The sequence below is a fragment of the Lichenostomus cassidix genome, chromosome 4 (assembly GCF_008360975.1).
Source record: "Lichenostomus cassidix isolate B80296 chromosome 4, HeHo_3.0, whole genome shotgun sequence".
NCBI classification, from domain to species: Eukaryota; Metazoa; Chordata; class Aves; order Passeriformes; family Meliphagidae; genus Lichenostomus; species Lichenostomus cassidix.
This window is the reverse complement of record NC_139484.1, coordinates 44,897,703-44,916,384: the sequence shown is the minus strand read 5'-3', so window position 1 is coordinate 44,916,384 and position 18,682 is coordinate 44,897,703. Positions and strand designations below refer to the sequence as shown.

The window sequence follows — 18,682 nt, the reverse complement described above, 5'->3', positions numbered from 1 at the left end:
CTTTCTAAACATCAGGAAATGCAGCTACTGGACACAAATCTGTAAAAACCTAGGCTTCACTGGCTCAGCTGCTACCCAGCAACTTCACTTCAGCAAGCAAACCCATTACTACAATTGGAAAATACCTGTATGTCGCCGGATGGAAAACGCAGCAAACAGGCTCTTGGTGAATAATCTAGGCATGAAAAATGTCAAGGAAGCAGTTTCCAATTAGCAGTCCTCACCAAAGAAAGCTTCCACTCTACCCCCCTCCAGGGCAGCATTTTCGGGAGCCCATGGGAAGGGGCCCTCGGTGGCCAGGGGCACACAGGGCTGGGGCTGCTGTGCGGGGAGGGCTCCCTCGCTCAAGGGGAAGCGCAGTCGCGAACCCAAGAACAACAAAACAGCATTACACTTAATCCACTGCCATCTGGCTTCATTTTGACAATCCACAAAATCAGACACAACATTCTTCCGCAAAATCCCTGAAAAACAACACAGAACTAGTGTCAAACCCAGTGTCCCCTCCCTCCCTGGCCCCTCTGAGGGCTTGAAAGAGAGGTTTCTCATAAAATGAAGAGCAATTTCCCCAAGTGACATTTCTGCAGGAGCATTCAAGCTGCAGATGTTTCCACTGTGGAAGAGGAGTTTGTATAATGCAGCACCGCTTGTCATATTTGTGGAGGCAGGGAGGGGGGAAGGGGGTGAGAAACAGAAAACAGGAGAGGCTGCAAGCAATGGTGTTGATCCATAGGCGATGAACTGCCTGAGGCTATCAGCTCTGTGTATTTGCTCAGCTCTTGACCTGACCAAGGGAGAGCAAGGACCATCCATCTTTCCCGGCAGAGACCAAGCAGCTGTTCCTGAAGGGACAAGGCAAACCACACAGCCTTTAAACTAGCTGGGAACACAGTATCTCTGCAACTCAGCAAGACAAATCCCATTATTCTTATGCTTCTTAATGTTATTACTATTATTATTTCAAAAATGTGTTGCAGGAAGCCTTGGTTTGCAGCATTTGCATTGTTACTGAGGCATTAATGTAGACTGCATAGCCTTGCTAACTGAGCTCAAATATCACTTCATAGCTGACAGCTCTTGTAACTTAACAGAGGTGTTTCTTTCCACAAGCAGAAACACAACAAAAATATTGAAATAATGACTGATTCATGCTGAATTGTGCTCCCCTTGACAAACACTGATTATCTACAAAAAACAACTTGCTAGTATTGAACCGTGTTTTTATTGACACCTCCTAACTTAGAGTTGCAACTCAACTATTGGGCTTCTCATGCCCTTTCATACACTCAAATGCTGAAGATGCCTGGCCTCCATCATGACATGGACTTCCTGTAGTTCCTGTGACATTGCTGCCAGCTTTGTGTGGGTATCTCACATAATCTGGGATCTCCCAGTTAACACTAGATGCCTAAATTCAGGCATCTGCATGAGATATCAAGAGTCACCACACAGAGGCTATATTCTCTCCTACAGCATCCTCATGTAATCTATGTTGTGATACACCTTCTTGCATTTTTTTGGGTGCTACCTATGATAGGAGCAAGTGTGTATGTCTTCCCAGTTGCCAAAATTTGTGGACTAGCATGCAAAGCATCCACTCACTAAAAATAGTTCACTCACTAATGATACTTCGCTCAGTTCCCATATAAAAACTGTCAGGACAGAAAACAAGGCAGACTTCATTTGCACATCTGTCTTAGGGCTGAACACCACAGGAATGTCTTAAAGCATGGCCTGTGCTCTGCTTCTTAGCATGGCTGAGCAGCCTGTCTTCCAGAAAGCACATTACTGACAGCAGCATTAATGTTAACAGGCACATCTCTGTGGAGTGCTGCATGTGCACATGCATTAATCAGGCATCTTTCTTAATGTTCAGGATTATGCCAGGGAACAGTCTTGCCTGGCCTTCACACAGGGATTAGAAGATGTGAGGGGAAATGGAAAGAGTAAATTCCCTGTGCTGCAGCAGTGTCACCTGCAAGGGACATGTAACTTCATAAAAGTTTATCCTACTGAAACTCCCAAATGTTTCCAGTTGTAACATATAAAAGACCCCATTCATATCACAGCCTGAGAGGAGGAAATGGCACACTTGTGCTAAATACTAGGGGATTGGTTTTACAGCAAAAACAGTATCTGCATGAGCTTCAGCATTAGAGATAGAAAAGCTGTGCTGTCACACACCAGCAGCTCAAGCAAGTACACACCTGGAAGGAGGGGAAGGGAGAACATACTCTCCTGTAAAACCAGAATTGTAAGTAATAAAAAAGAAACATTTATATTGATGAAGACAGTAAAGAAGCAATGAGAAAATGAGATATTTGTATCTCTAATATTAAAAAAAATATTACAGAAAACTTGCTTATGACCCAGACTAAAGGAACTGAGGAACCTGCACTATGATGAATAATGCTGATTTGTGATTTCTGATGTTAACTGATTTTTAGGGTGGTTATGGAAATAGTGTGACTAGCAACAGGCTTCAGGCTGAAATTACTAGCTGCTGTGATGGTGCTGTTTACATAGCTGTATGTTTTGTGAAATAGTATATTTTGCAGGTTCAGTTTGTGGGTTTGATCATTTCAAGATGTAGGCTTCTGTCACCTCTCAAATGTCCATCCTCCAAGGATGCTACAGCAGCATCCTCACTACAGATGAAAAGTTACTTGTGCCGCTTTGCTTCACAGACAACAAAACTCTAAAAGGACAGTGGAATTTGAATTACAAGTTTTTACTGATAGCAGCAGACTGCAGGATTCAGTTTCTTTTTTGCATAGATGCGCCTGGTACCTCCCTCTCTTTCTCCCTCTGTCCTTTAAGTTCTTTCCATACACCATGACTAAACAGTAACTCACCTTAGAGCTAGGCTGAGTTTCTGATGGCATTAGAAAGGTTTTTCTCAGGGACTGAGAAAACAGATATATAAGGCAAAGATGATGGAATTGCTGAATTTTGAAAGGGTATTTCTATTTGGTTTTTGGAAAGAATAAACTCCATTTTGTTCCACTTTCATAAAGGGCCTGTTCAAAACTTCATAGTGATCACAAGAAGATTTGACTTGGTTCTTTGCCAAAACTATGTCCTCTGTATAATCAAGTAAGAGATTTGCTTGTCAAATGTTTAGATGGTTTTCTTCTCCGTGAAAGCAGAAAAGTTCCAAACCACCCATTCCAAAGAAGTCCCTTTTTCCACTCCAGGAGGTTATGAGGGCTTCATAAAAACAAGTTTACATCCTCTTATGCTCATATAGCCACACCTTGGGCAGCAGCTACCTGTTCAACATCGCTGTTAAAATGAAAACTGCAGAAATCTGACAATCTTTCATATGCCTTCAGTGGGAAGAGTTTTCTCTGTGTATTTTTGAGCATGTTAACTGTATCTGTTGAGAAAATTAAGGCTGAATACTATAACATTTCAATAACTTTTTCCAATAGAAAAAAAAAAACCAAAAGAAACCACCACTGAAACATGCCCTTCTATATTCAGGTCACTATAATATGATTTATTTACTCCTTTCTTTCATCTTATGAGACATACACAGCAATGAGTTTCCCTGTGCCACTGGTATTATCACAGGCCTACCAGTGGTTTGTCAACAGAGGTTGGAATTATCAGTCTGGAGTTACTAAACTTACATATTCAGAACCAGGTGCTTGGAGTACATCCTGCTTCCCATCCCTCTTGCTGTGCTCTGCCTTCTCACTTACTGAACTAGAGCTTCTCCAGGCAATTTGAACCAATAACTATTTTCAGTTGATGCTAACTGATACATGACAGGAGTCTGCAACATTAATCATGCCCAAAACGAAATAATTTCAAAATTGTCTCACTGTACCCTACCTTCATTCCTTTACTGGAGTACTGTCAGACTTTTAAGTGGAAAGAGGGTCTTTGTTTTAAAGATGTTGCTTTTGCTTAAGTATTCTCCGTCTCTGTATTGCAAATTGGCAATATTCTTGGAAATCTTTGCTGAAAGAGGGTATCCTATTGCAATTAAGGTGTCTCACAGAGCTGTATAAAACACTAGAGGAAAATGGAGTAAAAGTAGTGAAAGACTGAAATATTCATCTCTTGTCATCTGCTACACAGGATATATGCTATTTTAATTTGTTTCAATGCCTGTAATCTTTCTATGTGCAGCAGTTTAAAGCTTTGTTCTGTTTTAAAATAGAAAGGTAAGGCTTTTTGTCACACTTCATTTACTGGCCAGCTGGAACTGCACTGCCTGTTCCTGCTCATTTATGAGAGTTCAGAGGAGAGGGTTATGGGCAGCACCCCAGTTTAGCTTCTCTATGAAAAAAAAATTGACAGGAAACAAGGGGAAAACTGACTATAAAGGTCTTCCTTAAAAGGCAAAAGAGGTCTTACAAGAACTGCACTCCTTAACTTCATCTCACAAATAACATTCTCAAGGCCAAAATCACTCATTCAGAAAGGATCTCAGAGACCAACCAGAATATGCTGCATGGCCTCACAGTGTATGCTGTTGCAGACTCAAAACTTGTGCCAAAATATCATTAGAATACAATTGTAGGACACAGCACAACAATTGTGGAAAAGGAAAGTGCGTAACAGCAGAAAATAAATCATAGCTAATTGAAACATCATTTTAGAAACTATTGTGGCTCTTGTGATAAAACACGCAAAAAATTGTCCTTGCTCTTTTTAATGGAAAGGTTTTGTTTTCATTTTAAAAGGGTACACTTAATAATTTCTTTGCTTAATACTGTGCAATGTTATTTTTTCACCTTTTTGTTTCATCTTCCTTCTACCATTTAGTTACTTCACAGAGTGCTAGCTCAACACCAACAAGAAGAAAGTTGAGTAGATATTAAATATTTCTGGCAGATTATCATTAGCATTACCAAAATGCTGTTCAAAATAGTCCCTCTCATTGTCTCCAAATGCACCCCTACATGTTTTTAAAACAAAGTGTTAATAGTAAGTGGCTGCTTTTTGGCTCATTTGCCAGTCAGAATAATATCTTAGCAGACTCTTTATCTGGATAGCAATTTCTATAACCACCTTTCTGGTTTAGTTTTTTTACGCTTCTCTCTCAGATCATGGAAAGACCCATTCTAATTTTGATGCATGTCACAACCTGTTTTAAATAAGAAAAGATTCTCTTTAGGTCTTTTCCAGCCTAGATTGTAGTCAGCATGGCTGCAGTTGATGAAAGAGGTCTCACACTCTGGACTTGGCACTGGAGCTGCTCAAACTAGACTGCTGGCCTACTTCAACAGAAAAGATACCTTCCTGTAGGAGAGGCTCAGCACTAACCCTGTCATCCTTTCTCTCTTCCAGCTGGTGGAACTTCGGCTGTGTCTTTGGTGAAACAGGGCCAGAGGCTTTGCTCCCTGCTGTTCTCTGCATGTTAAGATGGATAACTATCTCCAGCTTATCAAATGGCATTATTGAAAAAGTAGATCCATGGGCAACCACTGTTAAAGTATTGCTGGCTGTGAAATCCATGGCACCTCAAATTGCTCTAGATTAGCTATCAGAGAGAAAAAAAGTACAAAACTGAAACCGCCCAATGAAAAAGTTTTTGTAAAAGAGTGGGAAGTTGCTTTACATTAACCTTGTAGAGAGGGGAAAGACATGATTTGTCACGGTGGTCTCCCATCAGCTTTGGTGAGCTGGAGCACAAGTGCTCAGGCAGGAGTATCTGCCAGTGTCCTTTGTATATACGAGAGCTGCCTGTGCTGCAGTCAGTGTGGGGCAGACCTCCAAACTACCCTTGCTGCCTGCAGAAGTACACCCATGCAGAATAAGAAACACAGTGGTGACCAGAATTTCCTTCATCTGTCAGGGAAACTACAATTGATGAAGCATCTGTGCTGTGGCCATTCTTCAGAGAACAAAGTCTATAAAGTGATACTTTTCCTTATAGAGGTGTGTTTCAAACCCAGTGATTTGATTTACCTGTTCACTGCTGTCGTGAAACATGGGAAAGATCCTATTCAGAGTACCTTGATGTGCTGAAGACAATCTTTTAAAACCAAGTTACTACATGTCCAGAAGGAAAATGAAAGTACTTGTGGAACGTGTTGCACAAGCTCATAAAAATGTAGCCTTTAAGAAAAATAAAATAAGAGTTGAAGTGCGACAGTTACAGCAGGAAAGAAAATGCAAAGAGCTGCCCAGATCTGGAAAACAAGAACAGAGCGCTTAAGAGTAGAAAGAAATTGAAGAACATTTCTTTCAACTTTCTGCAGAAAAATCTAAAATACCTGCTACTTGAAAATCCATCTACAAGTTAATAAAAGACTAGGAAGTGTCCTGAAAGCAGCTGCAAATTATTCATCCACCATACTCCTGCAAGCTGATGTGGAGCACCCTCCTTTTCAAGCCTCTGGCACACAGATCTTCAGAGGAGAGACTGAATGAGTCACAGCTGTATCTTACTAATTGCATTTCAATTATTGAAAGGAAGGCTTGACTTTGACCTATGCATGAAAAACACCAGCTCCCAAGGATGTTTTTCCCAGTGGGTGTTGTTGTTTGGGGTTTTTTAAAAAAACCCTATATTCTAAGTCTCTAATGAAAAATGGAGATTTGGTATCCTGCTGGTAGCATAATCAGTTTGCCTGGATCTGTTAGGATCCACAAGGAGACTATATTATTAGGGAAAGAGAGGACAAGACTTCTGTAAAGGCACAAAAGAGACAGCATGGTTCTGGCAGAGGCAGAGAGGTTTCACGAGTTAAATCAGTTGTAAATTTCAGTCTCAACAGCCCAACCCCACCACTCAAAGGGACCTGCATTTCAACTCAATAGCCAAATTGCCAGCTGCCTCACACACAGAGTGTGCTGTGATGCTAGCAGAGGAACACAGCCCGTACGTCTCTGCTCCCAACACACTCCCAAGTCAGCCAAGCAGCCGTAGGGACCAGATGTGCAAAACCTGCAGGTGGGCTGTGTTTTGCACAGACCAAACGAAGGCCAGCAAGGCAGTACAGTGGGGGTTTACATGAGAAAATCATCAGAGATTGTTTCAGTTTGCTCACTCTGTCCAGGCTTCTCAGAGTGAACATCACCTCTCCAACAAAGTTGATGCAGCTCAGATACCTCTTTCCCTAGCTGGGGGCTACTATGCTGGAATTTCCCTATCCCAAAGTGGCATTGCATGGCTTTTCTTACAGCATAATCTCTGAACAACCATCACACCTAGGAGAGTCTTAATCCACATTTGCAATAAAAGCTCCTGAGTTCTTTGGTGTCTTTGGCTCCTTTACAAAGTAACCAATAAAAGCATTGGCAAAAAAGAAGGCAAATGGCAGCTGGCAAGTTTCAGAGGGAACATTGGCTATGGTTTTCAAAAGTGAAATGTCTTTTCCTTCTTACTGCATTTCCTGTGAGATCCTGCCCTTTAACCTGTCACTAAATCTCAGTGTAATTACATCATTAATTTTCTCTCCCTACCAAGGCAAAACTTAGCCTAAACTGGCTTGGACAGCATAACCTGAAATCATTCTTCATTGCCCAAGTTAGCTCAAATGTTATTTGGGATAAGAAAAAGCCATATGCAATAGTGGAAACAATGGTAAGGCATTACAGACTTTCCTGTAAGAGGGAGTTGATTCAGAAAGCCAAGAAGCAGAGCTCATGCTGGGGGCAGACACAGCAACACAACTTAGAAAACATGTTAAGGGCGCAATGATTGTCCTCTAAAAAACCCCAGAAATCTAGAGTTGAGGTCAATTTGCAAAGCCATACACATTCTGAGTCACAAAATCAACTTGCTCCACAAGAATAGTAGATATCATGAAAACACTTTTTACCAAGTTGAATCGAAGCGGGTCATGCAACTGGTCTGAGATCTGAGCATAGGTGCTGGTATCACTCACATTCGTCTCCCACAACCTCACAGTGGGCAACTGGAATTTATAATTTACAACTAGCAGACTGCAGACATGTTCTCTCAATATGTTAACTGTTGTCTTGATTTGTTTTGTTTTTTCCTAACATCACAACTTTTTACTAGCCTTTGTTGTGGACAAGGTTATGTACGTGGCAAAACTTCCCATATGGAATGGTTTAATCACTCTGGGATATCAATGCAAGCACTGTGGTTTGCAACAGATGGGGCTTGGTAAGTCAAGGAGCCAGTTACCATGGAAGTTTTTACAATTGTTTTAAGCAGTTCTCCTATCACTACTTAGAGATAAAGCAGAGAAGAAACATCTTCAGAGATGGAGAGGCTGGCTAGAAAAAACATGTCGGCCAAAAGAAAGAAAGAACCAAGGAAAGAAGATGGACAGTGGATAATGTCCACAGCTGCATCTGCAGTTCAATCAGTTACCAGTCCTGTAAGCGCCACTTAGCCCCTGATCTTACTATCAGCCATGAAGTGGCCGTTAATTCTCCTCTGGGCTGTGACTGATCCAACCAGTCAGGCTAACAGCAAGTGCAGATACAACAAGCTCATCTCCTCCAGCTGTTTCACCCCTACTTTCACTTTCTCCATCCACTTCCACCCCCAGAGATCAGGATGTGTTGTGCAAGAACACACATGTTAATGTCACTGTGCGGGCAGAGAAATGTATCTACAACCTCAGCACGAAACCCTGGGCTGAAACATCACAGCCCAAGTAACGCATCAGAGTCCTGAAAAGCAGATGCTTTTCATGTGAATCCAGGTCAGGTTCAGGCTGGAGCTATGTTCTAGAGAGTAAAGGTGATGCACATGTTCTCAGCTTGGTATTTCCCTCAGGGTTTCTCCCTTTGCAAAGCAATGTGGCATGACCCCACTGCCTGCACATGCTGGCTACCACTTGTAGTTTGTGTTTCCTCAAACCACCCTGTTTCAAAACTACCCTGAGAGAGGCAGATGGTGGACAGTGGTGAAAATGAATCTGATGAAGATTAACTGCACGCATTCACTTCTGCTAATTTTTGAAACAGGCTGTCGAGAAATGCCGAGAGCCTAGAGGCTCATCAAAAGCATGTGGAGCAGGTGAGGGGCAATGTGAGCCAAATGCTTCAGGAGACTGTGTGGAGATGGAAACACTTCAGCTCTCCCCAGCTTGGTTCAGAGAAAAACCTACCTTTGGCCCTTCCACAGACTCTGCTAGTCTCAGACATAATGGAGGCACAGATCTCCTCCTCTCAGGGTCAAGAAGCAAAGAAGAGGGCAGGGTCTGGGCAAGTAATGAAACAAAAATTAACTGAAACAAAGAAGAGCATTTAGATGAGGAGAAGAAGGAGGAGTTGTGTAAAAGCTGTGACATTTCTAATGGAACAAAAAGCATATTAGCTGAAAGCCAAGTGTTGAATCCAGGGAGAAGTTTTGAATCATCCCCTTGGAAATATTCCACCCTTAATAAAATATTAACTATTCATTGAGAGAGAGCACACGTGTGTGCATGAATTAGTAGCCTGGCGGGCCTTCTTTTGAGAGGTTAGACTTCCTGAGCACCAGTCCCTCTTCTAGTAAATGTTAATTGTTTATCTAAAGTGGAACAACTTCAAGAGGAGAGGCTGAGGTCCTCCTGACTGTCTCCGCCTTGGTCAAGGTAGTGAGACAAGTGGACAAATTCCTTAACTACTCCACCATTTAGTAGAGGTGACACCCACAAACCTCTTCATTTGTTTCCCAAAAACCAGAAATATTTTGAGGTTTGGTTGGAAAAAACCCTGGAAACCAGAATCCCTCTCAATACTGTCTGACTTGGATTTACCCTTGCACTTTTCCACTTGCAGAGCAGCCCCAGTATTGACCCAGGGGAAAGAGCCCTTTACAGCCCCAGCTCTCACTGTCATCTCCAGCCTTGTAGCTGCAATCACAGACCTGCCAGAAGATTTGTGCTCTCATTCAAACATAAGCTGACTAGATACCATACAGAGGCAATTCTACAAGCGCTGCCAAAAGCAGCCCCTCTTATAGTAGCCAGGAATGGCTCCTCTGTAACAGCCAGCCACTGGTCTTGGGCTTTGCCATGGCCACAAAGTCAAAAATGGTAGTATGTCTGTTTTAATTAAACAATATTTAAAATGTAAATCAGCTAATCTTGCTTACCTATATTTGCTGGTCACAATCAACTCTTGGCCAGTATGTTTTTAAAACTTATTTATGCTTGACATGGACTATTTCCCAGGGGATCAACTCCTGCTAGCAGTCTGAATGCTTGAAAGCAGTGTTTTCCAGCTATTTAAAAAATCATAGAGCAATCTACCATTGCGGGGAAAGAGAAGCCACTGTCCTTGTATCTCTTTTTGTTATTAGATGCACACTTTTTCTTGGGCATTTCTAGTGAGAAAAGTTATGTTCCCATTGCTAAGACCAGAAGGTAGGGTGTTTTGTAGCTACCATGTCTCCTTTTATCTTCCTGTGTCTTATGAATCAGCCGTGGACTGCAAATCACAGGCTGCACAAGACCACTCTATGGCAAATATTGCCAGCCTGTCATTGTTTACTTTTTCTTCTGTCTGGGGAAAGCAGGTATTTTGCTCAGTCTGTAATGGGACTGCACTGCTTATCCTGATTTACACCTCAAGATGCAACGTGTATGTGTGGAAAGAGGAATCTGCCGTGTCATGCACATACTGAGTGGCAGGAGCCCCGTGCTGAGGCATTTTCAGGCCAGGGGGAATGCAGCAGAGCAGAGGGAAGCAAGAGTGACAGCCCCAGGAGCAAAGCACCTTCACCTGAGAGGCACAGACCACTGCCAGAACTCCCACAAGGTACTTGGCTTCCAGGGCACAGGATGGCCTCGGAATACTGTTTCCTACTACAGAGATCCCTTGTTGTCTCCTGGTGCTGGAATGAGAAGGAAACTAGTATTCTTAGCACATCAAGAAAATTTCTCTACACTGGGACATTATTAGTTGTTTTGTAACTCAAACTTCCATATAGAACTTAAAGGGGCAAAATTGCACTGAAACAGTTGGGATAAGAGTATGAGGATCACAGGTTCTAAGGAACAGGCATGGACAATTTGACCATGCGAATTGTTTGGAGATCAAGATGAAAAGCACCAGATGGATTGTTTTCCTGCCACAGTGGAGCTCTTCCCTTCTCATTGTGCAGTGCCAGTGTCGCCCGGGTGCTTTGCATTCCTTTCCAATTCATAAAACTCAACTTTGTGAGCCATCCAAGAGGATGGCTGAGCTAGATCAAATACAGGGCATGCTTTGCTAAGTTAATTAAGAAGTTAGTAGAAAAAGGATTACACCAAACCCTAGGAATTGCCTGGCACATCTCTGCTAGACAGAAAGCAGCAGCAACTTGCACATGAATAATCCTCTTTTTGGCAGGCCTGCCATTAGTCCTGAGCAAATCAATCTAGGCAACAGAAGCACAGAAGATATACCAGACTGAAGTATCTTGAGAGTTCATATCTTAGAAAAAATGTCATTCCTTTATTTGCTTCTTCTTAAAGGCATGATAGATGTGCTTAACATGCAGGAGAAGTTTTTTGGTCTTGCTAAATATGAACAGGTGCAAAACAGCTCCAGTGTGGAGCAGAATCACAGAACCACAGAATACTTGATGTTGGAAGTGGTCTCTGGATCCTTCCTGCTCAAGCAGAGCCACCTGGAACTAGTTGTCCATGACTGCATTCAGATGATTTTTGAGTATCTCCAAGAATGGAGACTCCACATCTCTGGGCAAACTGTGCCAGTGTTTGGTCAAGAAAAACCTAAAAAGCCTCATTTATAAAAATGATAGCAGTAAGAGCAACCTACCAATGTGAATTTCCTTGAATATCCCTAAATTTCAGAGCTAGTCTTGAACACTTTCAAAAGCTGCCTAGGAAACACCAGTCTGGCCACAACACCACATCCAGGCTGGGCCTGTATAATATAGCAAATACTTGAATGTGTCTGCTATAAACACATATTACTTGTCCCCAAATCATATGAATGAGAACAGAAATTATACGCATCCTCCAAATATGCATCATTACACCCATGTTCTATTATCATGTGTGCAGAAAAACACATTTTGCATAGAATCATGTGTATATGGGACATACATACATTGACGTGCATCTTCCCCCACCTTTCTCAGCCACATTGGAAACAAAGGCAATTCGTTTCACCAAAGCAAAAAAGCCTCTCTTAGAGGAAATGGAGAAGACTTAGCAGTCTGTCTTTCAGGCACTTGTATAAAATTACAAGTTACGCTAAAAATCTCCTTATTGTTAAGGAAAAGAGTTATATTTGTAATTAAGCAAGAGATCACACTGGTGTAAAAAAAAGAAAGAGATAAAATAAAATCTAAGGTATCATAACAAAGCAAATATAATGTATTCATGACACCCCAGGAAACCTGCTATTACTATGCAGAAAAAAAAATTTCAGGTTCCTTGCAAGCCAACTGCTAAAATCATTAAAGCTTCCTGGAATAACAGTATATTCCCTTATGCCTTGGCTAGATCTGTCAACAACAGGAGCCCTGAGGAATCTGCCATGTTTGCTGGTTACTGCTCTCCTCCTTGTGGTCTTTCAAATCACGTCATGGTGTTCATCTCAAGGGCACAGCACAGCTGTCTAACTTCCTCTGGAGCCTATCAGGACCATTCCTGGAATGATCCCACAGCTGCGGAGGGGCAAACCATGAGCTATGTGAGATGGCTACTTTGGACATCTGGGGCTCTCCACAGGACATGGTCATCTCACCCTGGCTCCTCCTCCTCCTCCTCTTGGGACACATCCATTTCTTTTCTTCCTTAACATACCCTCTCCCCTCATCTGAAGTATCCTTTACATTTATTTATTGTCACGGCACACATAGCCTGCATCTCCTTTATCTCTTGTTCCCTATCATCCATAGCCACTCAATCACTCACCCAGAGAGGAGCAGCTCTGCTCAGATGGAATGGAGCAGCACAAGCAAGCTACTGGGCACACCTTGGCTCATGTTCAGCCACTGCCACCAGCATCCCCAGTCCTTTTCTCCTGGGCAGCTTTCCAGCCACTCTGCCCCAGCCTGTGGCACTGCCTGGGGTTGGTGTGACCCAAGGGCAGGATCCAGCACTTCACCTTACTGAACCTCATACAACTAGCCTCATTGATCCAGCCTGTCCAGTTTCCTTTGTAGAGCCTTCTTGCCCTCCAGAAGATCAACACTCCTGCTCAACTTCATGTCATCTGTGAACTGACTGAGGGGGCACTTAATCCTCTCTTCTCTCAACCAGTCTCTTAAACAGGTCAAAGTCTGCCCTCTACAAGTCCAAGGTGACAGTTCTACTGAGTCCCTTCTCACTTCTCTGTGAGTCAAAACTCTGTCAAGTTTTGAAAGAGGACTCCAAACACAACCAGTCCTTCTCTGTTCACAAACACCAGATCCAGTGGTGGACCTGGCTCCTTCACCAGCTCTGTCAGGCAGTTGTCTGCCACACACTCCAGGAATCTCCTAGACTGTGTCCTCTCCTGTGCTGTATTTCCAGCAGACATCTGGTAACCTGAAGTCCCTCCAAAGGGCCAGTGACTGTGAGACTTCTCCCAGCTGCTTATAAAATATTTCAGCTGCATCTTCACCATGGTTGGGTGGTCTGTAACAGAATCCCACCAGGACACCTGCCTTGTTGGCCTTCCCCCAAATTCTTACACATAAACAACTCTGTCATCACTGTCATTAAGCTCTAGACATTCAAAGCTCTCCCTAATATATAGGGTTACCCCACCACCTCTCCTACATTGCCTGTCCCTTCTGAAGTCTTTATAGCCATCCATTGCAGCATTCCAATTGGGGGAGTCTTCCCTCCATGTCTCTGTGATGGAAACTGAGTCAATTTTCCTGCTGGAAAATGGCTTCCTGCTCCTCCTGTTTCTTCCCCTTGCTGTATGTACTGGTGTAGATCCACTTAACTTGGGCTTTTGATCCTACCATCTTTTTGGAGGGAAGAAGCCCTAATTCCTACATGACCTACATTATAGTTGCTAGTAAACAATCAAACACAGGGGATAATACATTGCTTTTGGGGTGATGCTACTCCTTGTATTTATCTATTTTTTCTCTAACCAGATTTCTTAGGGGGAAAAAAAATCATAACAACCCTTTCCATAGGCCTCATGATTATTTAACTGATACTAATCAGGCCTCCTGATTAGTATCAGTCCATTCCCTTAGCAATGGGAACATAACTTTTTCTCACTGGCACTGTCCTCATTAGGTGAGGACAGTGCTGATGCATTATCCTCCTGAAGAACAAGCCATGGATGAAGCTTTTAAAAGAATGGTGATTTCAACCTTGCAAACACTATTAGGGATAGCTTGGATCCATGGCTAAATTTAAACTTAAAAGCAAATTCTTACCTCTACAATGAGCTAAGCCATACAAAGACAAGGGAGTCTTTATTCTTGAGCAGATTCATCCTAGGTTGCAATATAGATGTATTCTATTACCACCTCCACAAGCTGTTAAAGCAGGTGGGGCACTGGTTGTTATCTTCTTCTATGACTCACCCCTGATAACTGTTAATTGGCTATCAAGAACCAACTGCATAACTCATGGAATTCCCTCATCCTATTGTGAGATGCTCCGCCCAGGAGGGAGGAGCCAAGCATTCCCACCTGGATATAACCTGGCTTTGAACTGCAGAAGGAGCTCCTGTTTGGGTTCCCAGAGGACAAGAGCTGCCACTGGACATTCAGGTGAAGACCAGACCTTCCCCAGGATCACTGCTTCAACTGAACTACTTCACTTGGACTGCTACCACCACCCTAACAGGGTGTCAGGTTGTATCTGACACTGTCAATGTTTTTTCTTGTATTATTGCATTTATCTTTAATTTTGCTATTAAATTATAATTCTGACTTGTTATCTCCCACTGGTTTATTTTCAAACTAGTACAATTTGAAACAATGACCAGTGAATCAGGATAAGACACTCAGAGCCAAAATGTTCTCATCTGCATAATTTTTTGCTTTTGACAGCAGATTTCTCCCCAGATTATCTAGTTCTAGAGAATAAAAAAGGGTATCCTTGTCCAACTTTGCCTGTCCATAGTGGAACAATGAAAAGGTCTTAGAAATGAGGATCCTTGTCCAATGGTTTGAAGTCTAGCAGCAATGTCTGAGCAAATTTGCTGTGTACTCTATTTCAGAGGATTTGGCTATGCTCAAATAACTTTGTAAGTAAAAAGGATAAGAACCAAATTTTGGGTTACATTTTTGTAACTTTACAAATCAAGTAGTGACATAAATGTAGAGCAAAAAAAGAATTGAAATTATGTGCCTGATCTTTAGCTTACAAATCTTCAGTTTTTCTATTAGGATAACGTCACACTTTCATGAAAGCTCTTCCCAGTCTAGGCACTTAGCTTTTATATATATGTATAATTAAACTTGTAGTATGTCAGTATTGACCATAAACAACAACAATGTGCAAGCCAAGTGCAAACACATGGTAAGACAAAGAATCGAAAAGGAAGGAAAATCTTTTGCTACAAATAAGAAACTTGTTACATGGAAAGTACTTTACCTATCCACAAAGTATTTTAGGAAGATAAGTGTTACATACAGAACTATATTGAACCAGAAAGTACAGGCACACACCTCCCTTCAAAGGCAGATATAAAATGCTTCACTTATTACTTCCTGGGTGGTTTTAGACATTGACAGGCAAAGCACCATTGGGTTGTTTGCACACGTGAAGGAAGAGCACATTGCTGTCGTCTGAGCATCTCAGTTCAGCTCTGCTCACCCAGACAGTCCAGGAGAGAGCAGCTCCTTCCTTCTCACAAACAAAAATTTCCACCCAAAATTTCTGCAACACATGAACATCCAACCTGCAAAAACAGGAGCACAAAGAAACTATTTCCGTGAAGTTTTAGCAGGATCTGCAGTCACAGTTGGCAAAGACTTTTGCTAATGGGAAACAGCAGAGGGAACTGATTTAACAAGTAAATTAAGTATTTTCTACACCTTGTATATGCAAGTCTTTTACCCTGGGGCATAGTGTCAATGAATGCAACTGCAGCTCTCTCATGGCAGCCCTGCATTCAATACCACTTTTGTCAGGGGGAAAAGTGCTATTACAGTTTGCTTTCAGGCAAACTGTAACAGCAGGTCATTGCTTGCAGGCCCTGAGTCTAATTATTGGCAAAACAACATTTGAAGATTTAGCTGTAGTTTGCACTGTGCTTGTTCTCTGGCCATTAGCAAGTATCTAAATAGAATTAATTGGCTACTTGCAAGGTCACTTCAATAATTATTGAAACAAAGCCTGGCGAGTTCTCACACATGCAGGGTAAGTGGTACACAGAGCTCAGCCTGCTAGCAATGAAGTCTGTGTGCAAGACACAGCCACAGTGACAGAGATAACTATTTCAGCCCTCAGATTAGGGACCATTTTGTCTATGCAGAACTCCACATAAGCATACACTGTGTATAGTCATCCCAATCACTCTATATTTAGGGCTCAAACCCTTGAGAGAAATGGTAGGTGAACAAGCAAGGTGGAGGAAGGCTGGAGAGAAAGGAATTAAATTCTGTGGATAGCTACAAACTGCTCTTTTCCCCCCTCCACCCAAACTCATACATTTACCTTTGAGGGGAAGCATGGGTCAGCAACACAGATATGTCCTAAGGGATTGCTTTTTAAAAACACTCATATATTCCCATTCTAAATACAGCCTTTCTCTCAGGTGCACTTTGTCAGGAAAGAATTTAAACTCTATGCTTCTTTTGTGGTTAACAGCTGCATTAAATAATTCAATTAGCAACAGACATTATACAATTAGTAGTCTATTGTGCTTGAGCCAGTCCTAAATTAAGAGCTAATGTGTTGCTTGATTGCGAAGTTTGCATAATTAACACAATGCATATTTTAAATCCTATCTTTGCTCATGAAGTTGCAACAACCGGTAAATCAAGAGCTACCTACTGTAGATCATGAACTTCTCACAACCAGTCATTAAACTGTTGATGTAAAAAGAATTAGAGAGGAAAAAAAGATCAAAAAATCCCCCAAGAATAGGCATGCAAGTCCTATAAATGTTCACATAGTTCTAATAATACTACAGCAAAATGAAAGATGTGATATATTCAAGCATTTGTGAACAGCGTGTTGTATGCTTGCCCTAGGAGATAAGTTGCATTTTGTAATAGCTGACTCAAAATGGATAATCAGAGTTATGACATATTGACAATTAAAACTAAGAAAACAAAGTCATGCTTTGTCATGGAATTACACTTTTTTTTTTTTCCTAGAGCTAGCATAGGCATAAGAGTTTTGATTATGTAACTTTTTCATGTTACAGCTGGATTAGTACATTAAAAGTAGTATACTATAGAAAAATGTCCCTAACTATACCTTCAGTAGCCTCTAAAATAGCCATTACTATGTGGAAGAGAAATGTCAGTATCACTGGGAAAATGTCAACATATTGCTCTGGAGACACTATATGAAATATCAGAAATTATTTAGAGAAGAAAATATTTTTTCCACTGTATTCATCGGTGGATACATTCAGAATTTTTTTTTCCATGAAGAAGTAGTAGAACTGCAAGAGATCAAGACAGCACAGGAGATGCAATGAAGATCTATTAAATCATGAACGACATAGGGGAAAGTAAACAGGGGATGATTATTCCCTTTTCCTTAACATGGAGTAAATAGGCAGCAATCAATCAGGTTATTGAGCAGATGGCTTAAAACCAACACAAGGAAATACATTTACAACCTCTGAAAAAGATCCAAAGTATGTCTTGATCAAAACCTAAACTGATCAGAGCCACAGAACATTATTCTTCTATGTATTTTAAACATAATCGCTTATATTCAAATTGTGGCTCAAGATTTCCAAACCTGGAAAGGCTCCTGAAGGTGCCTTCAGGCACTCTGCACAATTTCTTTCATCTCTTCCACTGGTTTTTGTTACTGCCCATTTCTGAATATAAGGTTCTGAATTCTGACTATATAGACCACTATGAAGAGCTCTTGTGCAGCAATTAGCCCTGGTGTAGGAACAGATATAAACAATGCTCTTAGCAGAACTTACCCTGGTTTGGAGAAGGAAAAGAAACCAAGTTGATATAACGATCCAGAAGTTACATCCTTAGCAGAGCTCTTCTTCTCATAACAGTGCTGGTGAAAGTATTTGGTAAGCTATTTCATAAGCTTTGTCTATGTTTCCGTGCTCATGGAGAATATGAGAAAACTACCAATTAATATGTGCTGGCACCAGGACATTCAGAGACCTACAAGTCTCTGCTTGGCTTAATACAGAGTTCACTCTAAATAAGAACAGAGGCAGCATTATGTATTTTCTAATTGGTCATAAGCAACATTTCATATGTGGAACTAAACATTCCCAAACTATTTTATCAGACTTTAAAAAGAGACTAGGCTAAAATAAAAATCTATTGAGTCCATTTGTTCTGCAGAAAAAGGCAGTAAATTATCTGAATTAATGTTGTCATTGTGAGTTCTTTGCTCAAGTCCCCTAAATAAGTGAGCAATTTAGCTAGTTCTCAAAACCAGGGATGATGTCACATAGGAATCAAAACTGAAAAGTTCCATGACCAAAACCTGTGCTGTCATAACTTACTGTCATAACAGTCTGGCTTTGTCTGCAAACTCCCTGTGCAGCTCTGTGTTTGCCCATGCATCCTGAGAGAAGTGCCTGAGCTCAAGCTTGCACATTGCCTTGTTCTCCAGGCAATTTACATCAAAACAGGAGAATTTTGTGGTGAACTCTCCAGGATTTTTTGAAAGGAAAACTAAAG

At 41.5% G+C, this 18,682-nt stretch overlaps 1 protein-coding gene across 2 annotated transcripts in view; it reads right to left on the bottom strand.

Annotated features, from left to right (window-relative positions):
* Positions 1–18,045, bottom strand: part of LNX1 (ligand of numb-protein X 1) — a 109,954-nt gene extending 91,909 nt beyond the window's left edge. The window contains exon 1 of one of the 2 annotated variants that reach the window (XM_085058953.1): positions 17,956–18,045. The gene's annotated coding sequence lies outside the window, so the exon portion shown is untranslated. The remainder of the gene's footprint in view (positions 1–17,955) is intronic. The other variant, XM_085058954.1, reaches the window with a different exon arrangement.
* Positions 18,046–18,682: the final 637 nt, after the last annotated feature.